Raw genomic sequence first — 18527 nt, 5'->3', positions numbered from 1 at the left:
ATAAAAGGACTTTGCTGCTTTTCCATCTAATTACACAACATTGTTGAACAATACAATTTAAATTTAAATCAGGCAGCTCTTTTTCTTGAAGTCAGTTAACAGACTTCCTGTCTTACACTACCTATGGATGGTAGGGGATATGACCAAAATGAAGAATTCTAACTCCAAACCATCTCACAGGATTTTGTTTCATCTTTCCCTGAGGAATATGGCTGTGGTTGGTAACATTTAGCTCTAATCTTGCTAGCATAAAACTACCTATCTACCTTTCAAAAAGGAAAGCAGGATTTAAGCTTTTTACCAGAGTGGGGTGAAAAACCAGGCATTATGTAGCATTGCAGTTTTATGACATAATAAAAGATGCCAGCATAAAATGATGAATGTTTTTAATGAGACATGCACAGTGCTGTAGTCAATAAAAAATTTTATAGGCACAATCCTCAGCGATATAAACAAGAGGAGAATTAATTTATTGTAACCACTACCAGTTTTGGTTTAGGTACTATAAATTCTTATTACAATAAAAATCAATAGTGGAAAAACTAATCTTACCCCAAAAAAGAGTATTTTTTGCAAATTATGCTTTTCACAATCATATTGGGCGGATTGTACCTGACCTTACAGCAAAGCCAAGGTGGGCCTGACCTTGGGTTGAGAGAGAAACCTCTGGGGTGTATCAGCAGATGCTGTAGAAAAAAAGCCAGTGGCTCAGCTAAAACACTTCGTTAACATTAGCCCACAAAACCTGACTGAATGGAAAGACTTAATCTGGTCCCATCGTTGCTGATGAGCTGATAGGCAGGAATAAAATACTGTTTTAAAGCCTCTGGCTGGGGCAGGGATTTTGACACATAAATTCCCTTAGGCCATTCTGACAACTCCAATCTAAAGGTTTATCCTAAAGACTTTTCTGGCCACCTCCTATTTGCCAAGTGAAACAAAAAGGGCAGGTAAAGGAAATGTAACTGAGGGAGTCACATATTTTAGCAGTCTGAGTTATAATGTGAGGAAACAGTTTTACTGTGTATTGACGCGTTTGTGAAACTCCTTTTTAGAAATCTGATTGGAAGAGAAAGCTCCAGATTGGTAAACAGCATCCTCCATTAGTTCCTAAACGATGAGAGTAACACAAGGCACCAAGAGAGAAAAATTTCGTTTCAATAACATCATCTCTTGTACATTCCCCAAACAGCTAAATCCCAAACGGATTGGGACCTGGAATAAAGATAGATAAGCATTCCTCCCTTAACATGTTGTTAGAGAGCTGAACAGTAAAACAGTGCAAGTTCAAATACAAACACTGTGTTCAATCCAACAGCTTTTAATTACCATTCCAAGGAAGTGCTCTCCCACCCAAACACCTCAGGCAGAACAACCTGAAGTCCATGTCATGTCCCACCATGCAGTCCAGCTACTCTCATCAAGCGATTATTTCCTGCTCTTCCCAGCCTGAGCTTTCTCTCACCTGACACATAATAAGCAACTCCTCTACCAATCCTCCTCACCTAGCAAAGAAACATAAACACGCTGCAGTTTTCCACCGGGGAAAAAAAAAAAAAAACACCAAACTATAATAAACTAACATATTGACAATTTTGGAGAAAAGTGGCAAAAAAAAAAATAGAAACTGAAAATGATACTTGTCAGGAAACTGCTTGAGAGCCATTCAGCTGTGCCATGTGCAAGGAAAGCTCAAGCAATCTGGAAACCTGCAGCAGACAAAAACAGGAATTCTCACCATAAATTACTACTTTCTTCAGAATTCTTTTGCCTGTGTCTTCTGGATTACATACTAAGGTGTGTTTAGCAATAGTCAATGTAAGACTCATGAATGATTAATAAGCTTTCCTATTATGTGATACTGATGGTTATCCCCGTGTCAAAGGACAACATTTCACACAAGATACAATACAATACAACTGATACCCATAAAGCGCTGAAACAGCAGAGACCTTTCAATACCCCTTTAACCATCTGCAAGGACTCTGATTTCCTTGTATCTGCTTTCCTCACCTAACAGGATGTCTGTCCTGGCACTGTGTTGGACAGGGAGAAGCTGGAAGTTCGTGTCTGGGTATAGTTTCCAAATGTACTTTATAAAGGTATAATTTTGTTTCATTTATAATCCAAATACATTTTTGAATTTAAGGGAAAAATAATGAAAAAGCAATCTTCTAAGGCATATTTTTTTAGCAGGAATGCTGCCAAATATTGTGCCTTTAACTGTTGCAAGGAGAAAACAGCATTAACATGAAAATTATGTGTCATGTGCACGTTACCATAAAATTACCTTCTGCCCAGAGGAAAAAGTACTTGCCAGTTGCACAGGTAGTGTAATGCCAGGACAAACCCAGAGGGATTTCATTATGATACAGCAGCTTGGTTTGGAATTTAACTTGAACCTTTCACCAAAGAGTATTTGCTGAACTGAAAATATTATTGCTAAGCAAAACTGAAGTACCCCCAGAAAGAAAAACTATCCACACTGCCATGGTTAGGGCCACACAGGCTCAGAGATGCAGCACATGTAACAGCTTCCAGGGAGCACAGAGAGATGGACACATCCCTGAGGAGAGGCTCCTAGGCTGGGGCTGCTGTCACATCCAGCTGCAGCACAGCTGACTCAACCTGTGCCTGTGCAGTGGGCACTGCCTGCACATTCCATCTCCTGCTTTGGGCCACAGGGGTTGTTACTCTGACTGCACCATGAAGCTTGGGAAATCACTTTTTCCTAGAAACCTCTCATGTTATCATAAATACATATTAAATGTAATCAAATTTGCTGGTCAGCTTGCTGTGTAGCTTCTTTAGTTTTCCTTTATATCAGAACCAGATAGCAAACACAGAAAATATTCAGCTTCTCAGTGCTTCATCAAGCCCTGACAAAAACAGCACAGGTATCTTGGTAGAGAGTGACAGTGATGTAGCATGGAAGGGGGCAGTCAGTCTTCCTCATATTGAAAGCACTACAATTAGACACCTTCCGTTCCAGCAATGACAATGATGAATGATCTGTAACTCTAATGGTAAAATTTTAAATACTTAAAAGGCATCAATTGTGGATTGAAAGGCACCATATCAAAAAGAAATATTTTCCTTCCATGAAAAAACAAAATTCCTTTATTGTACTGTAAATGGCACTAAAAAATAAATAGGAAAATGTGGGTGTGGAATGCAGAAGTTTTTTTTATGGAAAGCAACCCACAAAACCCATAATGCATATGAATCTCACATTAGTTGACCTGGGACTAAACAATGAGTCCTGAAGGTCTACAGGCAATAATTTTGCAGTATTCATCCTCTTGAAAAAGACTTCTGGAACCAAGGGAGCACTCCAGCTGCTTACAATATCTCAGGTATCAGGCACCTGCATCTTCACATAATCAGGAAGAGAGGGTTTGAACCTCAGGAAAGTTGATTGTCATGGAATCCCATTCCCACTGACAAGCAGCCAGGACTAATTCATATCCACCACAGGTATCTGTATGTGTTCAAGGTTCATTCAAACAGAAGAGGCTTTACTTTACAGCTACCTTTGAAATTTGTGTTCCTCCCACCTCAGATTAAGGTACCACCCAATCCAATTCCAATCTCCTACTGGCAGACCAACTACTTCCAGCCAGGAGCACACTCCCTCCTACAACAGCCTGGGAGATGCCCTGAGAGAAATCACAGGAAACAGGTCTCAAGAGAAGGGATGAATACACAGACTGCAGTAAAACTCCACAAAAGGTATTTGTTTAGCATATTATGTTTCCATGAAATGTTGTTGCAATTATCCAAAGCCATTATTATGATTATTTTTTCCCAGTAAATGCTGTTACTTGGCAGGACAATGTATTTCATTCCACTACCTATAGATAGTTTCTTGTTTTCAAAGCCAAGCACAAAACCCTTCAATGGAATGCAAATTTAACACTATAAAATGGTGAATTTTTTTCAATGAAAAGCAGAAACAAGCCTGCCTTCTCCTCCCCTTCACTGCTCAGCACACCTACTGGTCAAGCTGTCCCTCAAAGGACTTGTCACAACTCACCACTACTTGTTAAAACACATAACTCTGCATCCAGTAGCCGTGATTTGACATGGATGAGAATTGCACACTTTTATATCCTTGTATTGATTATTCCCTTCCTGCCTCCCATCTCTCCTGTTACATTTCATCTTAGGAAGCTGCCACGGTCGACACAACCACAATACACAGAGTATCACCACACAGTTTCAGAAAGCTTTAAGCATTCCCCACACAGAGTAACACCATTCCACTTCAGAAAGCTTCAGGCATCTGCCCTTCTTGTTCTTTAGCCCAGCCTTTTACCCCCTCATGTTCATGCAGTGCCCCTGTGTGCCCTCTGTTCCCTTTGGAGGTTGGTCAGTGCCCCTGGGCACTCCATGGCTCATTGCTGTCAGTGCTGCTCACCTGCTTCTCACAGCCTGGCCCAGCCCCACTCCCAGTCACCACAAACTGTGTGCCTACAGGAAGCTAGACCAGATGACCTGCATAAGTCTCTTCCAAAAAAATTACTATATGATTCTATTAACCCTTGTACTGCAAGAACCTTGCAGGCTCTCCAGGGAAAAATCACTTTGTAGAAAGACCCAACCAAAAACCAATTTTTCATTTCACACCATAAAAGTAATAATTCTGGGTATGGCCATGAATATTTAGAATTATCTGTGGAATGTCATGACTTTTCTCAAAATATATATCCATTATATCCACACATGAAAAGCCAGCTGTCCCTTTCTGTGCAGAAAAACATTCTGAGACTCAGTTTGCCCTTGTTTGCATTAACACATGCACAGTAACAGTCACCAGGTCTCCTGTGCTTGTTCTAACACTTGTAATAAGATTGACAGGCCAAAAGCGATTAGTACAGGTAGCAGGAACAGGAGGCATTGAAAAAATGATCGAGAGTAATAAATTTGATTCTTGTAAAATGTCATTAAAATATTCTACAAGAAGATCTATTATCTGTCCCAAAATACAAAGCCATCCTCAAGTCTGGCCAATGCCAGTGTCACATATTCATCTACAACGGGCTTACGTGGAAGTGTGTTTCTGTGTGGTCTTCTCACCTTCAAAAGGTCTGCTTAACACCGGTAAACAGAGATAGTTAAAGGATTATTATAGGTGTTCCTTGCCTCTGGCCTGATGCCGTTTAGCACAGCACAGCCATACAATAACCCTTAGAAAAACACTGCCTGTCGTGTCTTGTAATTTAAATAGTGAAAGGCAGATAAGTATTCCACTTAAAAGAGACAGGGCTTAATCTGTAAACACTTCAAAGTGATCTCTAATAACTTGGCTTTATCTCATCTTTTTTCATTTTAACTTCAGCTTTGATGTTCCCCCTAATCTTCCTCTAACCCTGGGCTGGAGAGCACATCCTCACAGAGGACTTTTTGAGACCGCAGCGTGTATCCCTGACATACCAAATAAAAGTCACCAGCAGGTTACACCAGCCAATCCGGTGCACCTGAGAAGTGAACGAGGTGGCAGTGTCACACTCACTGCTGACAGGTGAGGACACGTGGCACCGGGACCTTTTCTTCCTGCCATTTGGCCGCACCCAAATGGGTGAGGGTGACAGTGACAACCTGCAGGTGAGGAAAGCATTTGCAATACTATTGACAAATGTTTCACCTTCACCACTGTGATTTTGTCAACTTGTCACAGGCAAGTATTTGTGTTTCCTCGAGAATCTATCCATGTTATTCTACTCAGAGATTTTAAATCAATAATATACACAAACAACAGACACTTCTGGCAGACTAATTTTTTAAAATTTCCTTTTGTTTCCAAAGCAAGCCCAAGCAAGCTAATTTCCACAGTATCAAGCAGATATAAAAATAGGATTACTTTTACTCTAAAGATATTTTTATAACCTGATGCTACTTTCTATGTGGAATGGAAAATCAGTGAATCTTATTCTCCAGAGAAGCTTCTTGCAGTGTAAAGTCAAATGTTACTTCTGAACCCATGCTGTCCATACTAATAAGTAGTAGTACTACTTATTAACTACTGACCACTAAGACTCTACATAACAACATAATATTCTAAAACATTACCATGATATTTCATCGTAAGGAAATAGATTTCATAGCTGTAAGCAAGTATGAGTTCAGAGATTAAGGATTTGGTGGCTGCTCCATCCAAACGGATGAGTCTAAAGGGCAGGGCAAAATCCTGGGTGAAAAGCTGAGTTGGGCATTGCCTCCGCTAGATCTGCCAGTGAATCATCCCCATTCTCTCACATCCGTGCTGTGTGAGTGCTGACAATCACCATTTCTCAAATGTTTAGAAAGCTTAGAAAGTGTACTACTCTGTGCAAAGGCATTAACGAGTTTCTTTTCCTCCCACTTAGTCTTAGCAGCTCTCTCAATCCTCAGGGAGACAAACCTTTTCCTAGTTTGCCTGTAAGCTCTGCCACCAGCTACACCCCAGGTAAGAGCATGAGAGTAGCGTGAGAGTGCATACCAAGAAAAGGGCATCTGAGCAATGGGCATCCCAAAGAAGCTGTGTCTTAAAAGCACCTTTTGCAAAGAAGAAAAAAATCCCTACAAAATATTTAAATCGTATTTTTCCATCTAAACAGTGAATGAAAGAAATTCCCCTGCTTCATGTAACCAGAATGCTAAACAAAACCACAAATTCCTGAAAGAGGTGAAGCCCATTGATCATTTGCCCCATCTGCTGCAGAAAAAAAGAGTAATTTATTGTTTCTCAGCACAAAACATACATTGTAATGTTTATTAAGGCCCCATGAAGCTGTACAGACTCTTATCTTCACACTCCAAAGCCCGAAATATGCAGCACTTTAACTATGACATAGGAAGCACTGTGATACAGCACCTGTACACCAACTGCTCCTCTCTTTGCAGAAGTCAGGAAAATCCCCAAGAGGTTTATGTCCAAAAAGGAGACAGAGGAGTCCTTCAACTTTATTTGAATAAAGGGAGAGGGTCTATTGGGCCACACGCCCGCGGGCTTTTCTCTCTCGAGGTTTCACAGGCGCAGCCTCCCTCTTATCCTAAACCCCCGGCCCTGTGTTGCCCTCTTCCTTTCCCATCGGCTGAGCTGCTAGCAAGGTACAGCCTTCCCAAACCACTTACCTCATATTCCCCCCTTGAACCTGGCATTTCACCCCAAACTTCAGCCTTGTGCAGACCCTTGCCTGTTCCAGGAGCCCAAACTGTAAGGAACCCGCCCCCCAAAGTCACTAGAGACAAGAATACCCATTCCTTCACCCATCCAATTGTTTGTAAAGACATTAGCACACTTCTTTCCTCGCACAGGTATGCTGGGAAAGATCCATGTAAGAAGATTCCCTTGCTATTTCTAAATAAAAAAATTACCAGAGAAAAGCTGTGTAACAGGAGTTTTGCATTTTCACTTGTATAATTTATTTATGAGTTTAAAAATAACCTGTGATTCCAGAGTCGTTCAGAGTATAAGTAAACAGAAGAAAATATTTTGCATCAATTCCTTTCCTCTGACAAATTCTGTCTTTGATTTTGTACAGGCTCCATGAACCTACAATTCTTTCAAGAACTGTATGTACATATATAAGGTTCCATAACCTTAACTGAAATGTACATTAATTCTGACAGGTTTAAGATGTCAATTTTGGTTTCTACGCTCATTGCACTAAATTACTCTTCCTAAAATTTCATGTAAGAGCATCAGACTAAAGAAGATCCTGTACATATGAAACTCACTGTGGAACAGAAGCCCAAACCATCAGAAAGCACATTTTCACAGTAAGGAACTCAAATGATTTGCCAGCCAGCAATGATTTGCTGAAATAACCTGTGAATGACAAACATAAGCCAAAATAAACAAGAAGTTGTCCTCAGTCTGCTTGAGGACAATGGGGAAATAGAAAGATAAAAAAGCCACAATTCATTCACTAATTCACAACTACTAATTTATTCGCTGAGTTACAATGGCATTTGGTCTGTAAACCAAGTAGTGGTAACTCCCATTACATAGATTTCAAATATAGTATTTCAAGCAGATGGCTGGGGCAGTCTGGATTATTTTCTTGTTTACTTCTTCCATTTGTTTGTTGATTTTAAATTTAGACCAATTCCTACCCAAGCACAAAAGTACAGCTAGGTAAGGGATTTTCACTTGTGTATTTGCAGTCTGTACTAATAACAGTGTGAATATTTATGTCATACAGTAATCATGTCCAACTCTGACTGCATATTTTTAATATATTCATTTTGTGTCTTAGTAATAAGAGATCCCACTCTGAACTGTGGCACAGACAGACTTTGGATGGCAAACCTCAGAGAAATTAATTTCTACATGTTTGACTACCTAAGAATATCTACAAAGTTTGTTTAAAAAAACCCAATACATTTCCTTTTAATTACAACTTCAGACTCTGCCTGGAGATTTATAATTCATTAATTTTACATATCACTGAATGTGGCTGTGGATATCTGAGTCACCTGGTGCAATTTCTGAAGGTGAAAAAGCCACAAAAGGAAGAAAAACTGTTCTGTCAGCATCAGGGTATAATCAATAACATCTCAGATTAGACAAACAGCACCACAGTATATCATTCCCAATTTTTAAAAGAAACATTTTAAATTGAATTCTTAAATAATTTAAAGAATCTACTTCATATATATATATATATATATACACACACAAAAGAGCCATTAAGGAAGTACTTTACAAAATACCAACAAATTTCATCACCTTCAGCTGAACCCAGTTGAACTGAGCCTAAACTTTCAACATTTGTATAGACAAACTATAAAGTCCTTAGCATAAATAGAAAAATTTAAAAGATGCCTTAAGAAATATATTTAAATGAACAAATTATGTAATGTAGCTACATATCCACAATTTTTAAGTTCACCATGTGCTGTTAAAAATAAATAAGAGCACACTGTTTGCACAATTGGTGACTGGAGTCCATTTGGGTTCTTTTTCTTTTTAATTTTCCATATATTAACACTACCTGAGTAATTCTACACAGATTAATTTTCAGTGGGACTCAAGTACATAGATATTTACAGAACTTGTCCTTTCTATTAATATTAGTTAAAATTGAGGCTGAAACAACGTGCTCTTCTACTGATATTTTCATTAAAAGGTAAAAAAGACTTTAGATACTACATTTAATTCAAAAGAAAGTAGATTATCAATCATACTCATGAGAAGTTTGAATTTTCTTCCTTTTTCAGTAGAAAGCCCCAGAGAGCTATATGTTATCAAAACTTAATAAAATTAATATATTAAAAACAGAGTAATTTCTATACATTGCTTCTAAACTATCCTACAGAATGTAATAGGATTTCATTGTATGAATGCACTTCCTTCAGAAAAGTTTAAAATTTCTACGAGAGAACAATTCCCAATTCATAAGACATTCCTGCTAAATGTCAGCCCTAGTATGATTTCATGAAAAAAGAAAAAATTAGTAGGCTTTCTCTGAAAGAAAACTGTCTAAGAGTTAGTTTCCCATGGCATAACTCATCATCTGACACACAATCAACTTATGAAAAGAAATGAATTTATAAAGAAAAATGACAACATTTGTACTACCTAAGTACAAAGAGTAGCAGTATAAAAATCTGTATTGAAGGATGGAGACATTTATAGTTTTAATATTTCAAACATTAATTTATTTTGTAGTATTTCCTGTGAGCAATTACAGGGAAAATTCATAATAACATCATATATTTACAAAATTTATTCTCAAGTCCTCTCAGAAAGCAAGAATCCCGATGTTCACATTAACTGTGGGTAATTACACACCTCTTTCACGTGCCTAAAGGAGTACATGTGGCCATTACCATTTGAGAGTCCCTTCAAGTGCAGGGTCAATCAGCTCCAGACTGCACAGCCAACTGCAATTATTCATTTAGAGCAATCAGATCTCCCCAGTAATTGAACATGAAGAATTAAAACTCTTTCAGAGAGAATTGGTATTGCTTCTCAATATTTGCAAAAGTATAATTGAAAACAATGTTAAACTTAGATTTGTCCCTAGCATTTATTTTTATGTAATATGTGGTTTGTAAGCATAAAAGGGTATTAAGACTGGTGAAAAGAAGGAGAGAGAGAAGGGAGGAGAGGAGAGGAAGAGAAAGAGAAGATTGTTTTCTTTTAATTCCTCCTACATGGAAAATTCAGCAAGCAACCTGTGATAAATATATTACAGTGTTGGCTCCCACAATTGTTAGAGTGAATATTCTCTTTTATAGAGTTGACTTTTGTCAGAGAAGTTTTGCTAAAGTTTAGAGTTCTTTTAATGCAAATGTTGTGTCGTGATTCCAATGTTGGCTGGGAGTTGTTGTAATGTTAACATTTAACCAATGAAAGAATCGAGGCCTGTTGAATGTTTCAAAAAGTAACAGATGGCCACAACGAGGATGGCTGCATATGCTCTGTGGAGTGGAGGGACAGAGGAGGAACTATATTAAAATATTTTAATATATATAATCATTTATGAATATGTATTTGGCTGATGCAATACCCAGGGTATATAAGAGGTGTTGCTGTGTTGACTGGAGTGCTCCCTGCTGCAGCTAAGCACCCAGCACTGTTCCTTTTGCTTTATTGAATTTGTCCTCTATTGTCCCTTATTTAATTTTCTTTAAATTTTATCTGAGGAGTGGGCCTTGTTTGTCACAAACCGAATACTTAGTAAACCAGGGTATGCGCCTGGAACCAGTCCAGGCTCTGTTTTAGTAACAAAAATTACTGAAGTGTTGGTCTTTTATTTCAAATAAACATCTGGGCAAACTGGCCAGTGCGAGATTAATTTGGAAGTCATTATTCACCACTACAGGCACTATTTTGTTTGATGGAGAAAAGCATTATAAACAAGCTTTGTGGCATGTCCTACCTGATCAATGGGTGGTGTTAACAACCACCAAGCCCAGCCCCCGGCCCGACCCAAAAAAGCTCTGAACACAGTCTGAGTTCTTTGCCCCAGCAGTGAGACTACTGCTGCATGCTGCTGTGTGCTCCACTGCAGGGATTGACAGACACGGGCCATGCTGTGCAAGCAAAGCCAGTTTATGACACTAATCACCTGTATTTAGAGCTCTCTAACTTCAATACAGAATTTTCCAGTCGGAACCCTTTGCCCCTGTTCCCTTAGTAACACAATCTTTTCTGTTATCGAGTCATATTGCTGTCACATTCTTTTGTGCCAGCAATGTCCTTGTTACCTCTTCTCTCCTCAGAGGGGTCAGTGACCAGACATGGTGTCTTCATTTTTGTTCTTGCCTTGAGTTTATCTCTCCCACGGCTTCCACTGTACCAGGGCCAGGAGCTCTGCAGCACTACCCAGCTCAGCTTCTGTGGCTGTCTGATCTTCCACACTCCGTTACGTACATCTTGAACATCCCAATTGCTGCAGCACACCACATCACCAATGAGCTCTTTGTAAATCTGCTTGTTGCAAAAATGGCTAGCAATAAAACAAAATAAAAAGTCTGTACACACACACACAAGGATAATTTCCCCCTTACTTTAAGAATTCCTATCTTCCCCTCACCTATGTCTTCATTTTCCTTCCTTGGTTTATACATCTCATGACTTGAACTGCTACTTAAACTTCTGGGGAAGTAACAGTTGCAAAGCCTGTGAGGGATTAGAAATCTCCTGATATATTATAAAACAAAAATTCTGTAACTCTGAAAAGTTTCCATTAGACTGTCCATCCATTTGAGCAGCCCAGGTAGCATTCCTTCAGTGCCCAGCATGCAGCACATGGACAGCCAATTTGCCAGCTGATCACCCTGCAGCCACCACTGCAGCAATCCAGGTGCACCGTGCCCAAAAAGGGATAAGTAGTTCATATGATTTCTTTTAGTGCAGATGATGCTGTTTTAGGTACACGTGGGCTGCTTTATCACCTCATAATTCATAGAAGCATGGAAAGAACATAAACAAGAAGCGCCAATTATCATGTGCTGCCTCAGTGCACGCAAAACACTCAGCTCTCTTCCACAGGTCTTAATGCAAATAAACCTCAGCTGCTTCTTAAATGTCCCCCAATGCCCAGTTTTGGTCTGGAGGTCGTCCCTCTTCTGTGTCCCCTTGACTAGGGCTCCTCAGCCCCCTCACAAGTCAGCAAGAGCGGAGGAGGATTCTGTGTGTCACCCCCGGCAGAGGCTGACACCTCTCCCTGTCCCTCACTATCTGGATCAGCCTAACGGGGAAATGGGAGTGCTGCAGCTTGTCTGTGGCCTGGGTAAAGCTCATTTCTTAACCCTTTCCTCCCCTGAGTCCTTTGCCAGTTCAGAGAGCATGACCTACATTCCGCGCTGAATATATTTTATATATATGTAAAATTAAGCCACAGAAGCCACAGTTGGTGAGGAGCACCACACGTTGTCACATTTCCAGCCACAGGACAAAATAATTTCTCCCAGGAAGCTGATGATAGACATGGGCAAAACTATCTCCAGGATAAAGCTGTAGACCCCGTGGGGCTCTCGAATGAGAACAATCATTAAGAAATAATCTGTAGCTTCCAGGACTTTCATTGTTCTTCCTGATTTCGTCTGGACCCAGTGAAAGTTCACACAAAGGCTACCTAGTGTGATTTAACCTGTAATAAACTGCACATACACATGTTTAGAGAAGAAAATCAGGGCAAAATATCCCACGTGCTATTGAGAGGAGAGATGCGTGCTAATATCTTCACAAACAATTCGATGGCTGAAGGAATGGGTATTAACGTCTTCAGAATGGGTATTCATGTCTCTACTGACTTTGGGGGACAGGTTCCTTACCAGGCCCAGACAGTTTGGGCTCCTGGAACAGGCAAGGGTCTGCACAAGGCTGAAGTTTGGGGTGAAATGCCAGGTTCAAGGGGGGAATATGAGGTAAGTGGTTTGGGAAGGCTGTACCTTGCTAGCAGCTCAGCCGATGGGGAAAGGAAGAGGGCAACACAGGGCCGGGGGTTTAGGATAAGAGGGAGGCTGCGCCTGTGAAACCTTGAGAGAGAAAAGCCCACGGGTGTGTGGCCCAATAGACCCTCTCCCTTTATTCAAATAAAGTTGAAGGACTCCTCTGTCTCCTTTTTGGACATAAACCTCTGGTGTTTGCAGATTGCTGATTTTCCTGGCACTATCCTATTTTTTTTTTTTTTTTAAAGGAAAACTTTAAAAAATGTGAGGGAATGTCAGAAGTTGTATAGGAAAAACTATACATGAAAAAGAATAGCATGTGAAAAAATCTGGTTTTTTTTTTTCACTTGCTTCATATATTTGCATTAATTTAAATTTTAAAAATACTTGGTAACAGCAAAATTGTTGCTGCTAACACATTGCCTGCTAGGAAGGAGTTCATCCTTTATTAACCTCTTTATTAATCTAAATATTTTTGGAGGATTTCCATGGAAAGGCAATACAAAGGCTGATAATAAATGTCATACAGGGAACAAGAACACTGCTCGTAATCTAAAACTGCTTACATGGGTTTTAGCCTTTTTTGGGGTCAATGTGTTTTAGAAAGGGAGAGCAGGACTGGTTTTGCCAAGATCCACTATGCTCTCAAATGTTTCCCGACCACTTTCTTTACCACTACAGAAGGGAATTTCAAAATTCAAACATGAAGAACAAATTAAATTAACACTTAGGAGGTTTTCTTTGTTGTTCTTAATTGTCATCTTTTGATTCATGAACATATTCTGGGTGATGCAGTACTTTCAGATCCAAATGCTCAGAGATGCTGAGTCAGGTCACAAATTCCATGAGATCTTATCGTGAAATAGCCAAGCTGGATGTTTTATTTTACTTCTATTTTTTATCATCTGTTCTTTAAGTAGTGTTAAGGTCCACAAATATTTGTTAGCCTGGAGCTGGTTTGTGTTTCCCAGAAAAGTATGTAAATCCTTGAGGCTTGCAAGTATAAATATGAGAAATGAATTGCCTGTACTGAGTCAGGGAGAAAGAAATGAAACTCAAGATTCTGCCCCTATAAGAAATAAAGATATTATAATCATAGGGAAAAAAGTAAACTTTTATCCATTATAAACTAGTCTTGAAGTCTTACTCATCAACAAGACAAAAAAATCATGTTTATTATTTTACATCTCAGACACATTGAGAGATAGGATCTGCACAATCTCTCCAGAGGTTTCCCTACCTTACTCTGACTAGCCTAGATACAGTGGCAACTAGCAAAATGCGTGGGCATTCTGCCCTTGATTTCAAGATTTGCTTTCAGTGTATAGTTAAAAAATTAAAAACAAATATAAATCGTCCTAGTTTTAAGATAAATGTAAATAAACAACCAAAAAATAAACAAATACAAAGAAAACCCCCTCCACAATTCCACTTTCCCACCTTTTGTAGGCTTACAAATTATCTCAAAACTCTATTACTTTTGTTAAAGGTTTTTGGTGGTGTTTTATTGCTGTTGTGAGTTGGTTTGGTGGGGTTTGTGTTGTTTTGTTGTTTGGGTTTTTTTTGAGACTGGAGGCATATTAAAAATATCTAAATGTGTTGCTCATATGACTTTGGTTAAAAAAAAAAAATAGAGCAGAGCTGTCTACGGATACTTTCTTAAAACCCAGGGTACCACATTAATTACTGATGCAACACATAATCCTTGTCTGTCTGCTGCCAAATCTGTTCTCTCACAGGGAGTTGTAGACAGGATCAGGGTCTAAGCTCCTTCCCATGCATCTCCTAATATTGCTGCCATTGCCAGTCTGTACCAGGGCGTCAGCAGAGAACGTGGCTCCTGCACGAACTGCCTGTGGTTAAATGAATTTGTCAGAATGAGATGCCTCACTTGGCACCATTACAACATAGTCTTTTTCCAAGGGGATTGAAATCAATCCATTCACCAGCGAGCTTTTAGGACACTCACTGCTCTGCCCTGTGCTCATTAGTCGTGGAAGTGGGAAAGCAAGTCATTTACTAATGTACTTTATGATGTCTGATTAAAAGGGCTGAGAGGAGAGAAGACATTCGAACCTAAATTCAGCCTGAGAGGAAAGCTGCAGCTCTAGTGAGTAACAGAAGAGTTTCTGTAATGCAAGGACCAGGCTGCCAAGCTCTGCTCTCATCAGAGTGAGGAATAACTGCAGCAAACTGCTGGCATATGCTGGATTTACTGGTGTCCGTGGTGCTTAATGGGCCATCACCAGCACGGGGTGGCGTGTGGGTGTGGGGGTATTTCTGTTTGGGTTTGAGAGAGAAAATAATGCTGGAAAAGGACGGGTCTCTGAAAGACGAGCGTTACATAAATATGAAATAGAAGAGGGTAGCCTGATTTAGGAAGAGAGGATAAAGAACACAGGCAGATTTCTGGACGAATGGTGACTGTAATCTGACCGTCTGGCAGAACCCATAACGGCTGATTAAGAGGAGAAAAATGTGATTAAAGCACACTACAGTTTCATACAGTACTGTCATCTTTAAAGCTCTCAAAAAAAGGGATTTTTATAGGATCCGACACAACACATATATTAACACACTGTAACAGCAAGAAGCCAAAACAAGTGAGTACAGAAGAAAAAAATATACTAATTAAAAGTAACTTGAATTAGCGCAGAAGAGCCTCAGATTCAGGTCAAACTGAGCAGACTTCAATAAACAGATTCAAAGCCACTTAGTAGTTTAAGTACCCGGGTCGATATTGTTTTAGTTTCTTTGCTGAAAAAGCAATATAAAGAAGCTAAACCGGGCTGGTATGAGCAGAGAATTCAAAACAAAACACTCCAAACCACCCAAACTCCAACACAGCTCTCCACATTTACCCTTAGAAAGGCAAATGAGCATTGTCCCTGTTAACAGATCCTAACGAGCCTGGCCCCCGCCAGCTCAGATGTGTTACGGATGAGCAGACACCTTTCTGTGTTCCCTGTGATAGCCTTAGGAAAAGCGTTACACATTGAAAAACCGGAGATCAAACACTCCTCTAAGCTGCCTGTGAGCCTGACACAATGCAAACCCAGAGAGGGGATGAGAGGAACCGACGGCAGAAGGGAAACAGGACACTGGCATTGTGCGGGACTGGGGTCACCGTGCTGGGACTGAACTGGGGAGAGTTGGTGGACACAGCTTCGAGCTGCAAGACTCCTTTTAGCCATGCTAGATTCATCTGTTATTCCCAACCCAAACTTGACGATTCCATCAGGATGATATAAATCGGCAATAACTTCAGACAAGCAGAGGGACAAACGACCCAAGAGAGTTCTCATACCGGTATGGATTTTCTGAACTTTTATCTCCCGTGGGTATTTTACACTCCCTGTGACCAAGTAGGTCGCAATCACTACAGCGACATAGGAGAAAGCCACTTTTATTTCACAGATGGGACATCTACTGGAATAATAAAAACCCAGCAGCACAGGGACAAATGCTCTGGTGACTGCTCACGTTCAGAGAGGCAGAGACAAACAGAACATATGTAGATACCTGTGATGAACAAGTATTTGTGTGGTTGTGCACGTAGGTGCCTCTGTGTGTGAGCTGCTTTACAAACCTTGTTCTCCTGGGATTCGCGGTACTGGACAGAGCACACCCGCATCGTGTAATAAAGAACAGTAAAACGACACCTGAGCTCCCAGTGCCAGGTAAAACAAAGTAGCACAGTCCCACCAGCAGGGCTTGGTAAATCACATACATTGCCCCCGGGCTATGCTGGTTTTTAAAGAACGAGAATTCGTGCCTTTGTATGGCCCCATTGATCTGAGTGCTCCAAGAGGTGCTTGCAGCCTGCTCAGTCCTTTTTTGTACACTGCACACAGTACAATGGAGAAGGAATGACGAGAGTGATTTGATGGATCACTGAATTGGCTTGACAGGTATCAAATCCCAGACCAGTCCTCTGAGCAGAGGTTCCTCCCTTCCAGGCTGTATTCACTAGCTACTTCTGTAACCCAAGCAAAACCAAATTCTGCCTAGCTGTGTAAATGAACATGTATCACTTTGAAACTGCACCAAATGAATTTAACCCTGCCCTGGGGCAGGGAAGTAGGTTAAATGACTTCACAAATACTGTAGGTTCCTGTTTCCTGTGATTCCCGTGATTCCTTCTACTGCTTGGGATTGCTGCTATCTCTGTTCCCAACCTGCCCCAGTGGCATTCAGATGATGTGCTCATCTTTGCCCTGAAGTATTTTAGTAAGTTCGATTTTCTCTTCCCCAAAAATCAGTTATCAGTATGAAGTATATCAATCATGGACATAGTGGCAAAATACCCATGTTTATGTAAAAAAAAAGTTATAATTTAATTTCATCAACACTATTTCTTCCAAACACATAAGTGGAACCCTGTCCCAGTTTAGGCAGCAATCTTTCCCCATCTCAGGTCAGTTTAGAGGGCCCAGCTCACAAAGTCTGTTTACATTACTGTAAAGGATCTCAGCAGAGGAACAGATGATTTAAAAGGATACTAAAATAGAAGCCCAAGGCAGGTGTAGCTGACTCAGATTGGAAAGCCTGGGCCTTGCAGCACATCATCTTCATTTGTTTTGCTTTTTCCTGTATCACCCATTGGGAAGTATTGAGTCATTCTCTGCTGTGGACATTCATTATCCACAGCTTGGTTCTAACAGGACTCATGGACAATTCATCCCTTGACAGTGAAATAGTCACTGCAAGGAAAGAAAAGATACTCCAAGGTCAAATATTGCTTGGTGTGAGCTATTCACACAGTTCCATGCTGCTTCCTGCTTTTCTCGGTTATATTCAAGAGACATGACTAAGTCAATGGAAAAATAAAGCTTCCAAATGATCTGAGAACTCTGCAGTAAGGGAATTGACATTTTGAAATATATAATTAACATAGATAATCAATAAATTCTAGTTAACAGTTATGTGGAGATGAAATCAGGTATGAAATCTGACTGTGAATATCTGACAAGTATTTCCACTAGGAATCTAACAACATGAGGAGAGATGCTTCCCTGCAATCCTAAAACATGTAGTAAGTTTCAGGAAAAACCTCTGCTAGATCAATTTAGTAAACTGATCTTTCTGCAAACTGTTTTTACCCACTAATAAATTCCTTAGACATCACCCAAAGCAAGTACCCAATCAGCATCACAGCATGGATTTGTCATTAATCATGTTCACAAGTGACTGCTTCTTCTCCAGAAAGGCCAGTTCCCACATTGCTCAGAGCACACTACTTCACTCCTCTACAAAAAAAGCACTCAGCAGCTGCTAGTTAGAGGTGTTAGGGATATTCCAAAAAAATTTCTTGTAGTCAGAATATGCTCATTTCAGGGGTGCAGGAAGGAGGAAGGGAAAAAATAACCTTTTCCTTGGAACATACCCATGTCAAAGAGGTTTTATGGGAGAGATTTGTAATGACTGGACTCTATTTTCCCATCAGAGTAGCCACTAGGCAAGTGGTTGGAGATTGCAGAGATGAATGAAACAGAAGACCTAACCAGTGGTTACTGGCTATTCTGAACTATGTAATTTCTTTGCTGGAGCATTTGTTTTTAAGTGCCTTAAAGGTCACTTTTGTGGCAGAAAAGGAAACTACACATTTTGCAGAAGAGAATCTGGATTTCTAATTA

The 18527-nt window shown here is 40.0% G+C and overlaps 1 protein-coding gene across 15 annotated transcripts in view; it reads right to left on the bottom strand.

Annotated features, from left to right (window-relative positions):
• Positions 1-18527, bottom strand: part of SPSB4 (splA/ryanodine receptor domain and SOCS box containing 4) — a 156705-nt gene that overhangs the window by 100232 nt on the left and 37946 nt on the right. For 3 of the 15 annotated variants that reach the window (XM_053951633.1, XM_053951634.1, XM_053951640.1), the window contains one exon: positions 11203-11444. The exons of the other annotated variants lie outside the window; for them this stretch is intronic. The gene's annotated coding sequence lies outside the window, so the exon portion shown is untranslated. The remainder of the gene's footprint in view (positions 1-11202; positions 11445-18527) is intronic. 15 annotated transcript variants of the gene reach the window in all.

Source organism: Vidua chalybeata, chromosome 10 (genome assembly GCF_026979565.1).
Source record: "Vidua chalybeata isolate OUT-0048 chromosome 10, bVidCha1 merged haplotype, whole genome shotgun sequence".
NCBI classification, from domain to species: Eukaryota; Metazoa; Chordata; class Aves; order Passeriformes; family Viduidae; genus Vidua; species Vidua chalybeata.
Note: the sequence above shows the minus strand (reverse complement) of the source record. Positions and strands in the feature narration are given on the sequence as shown.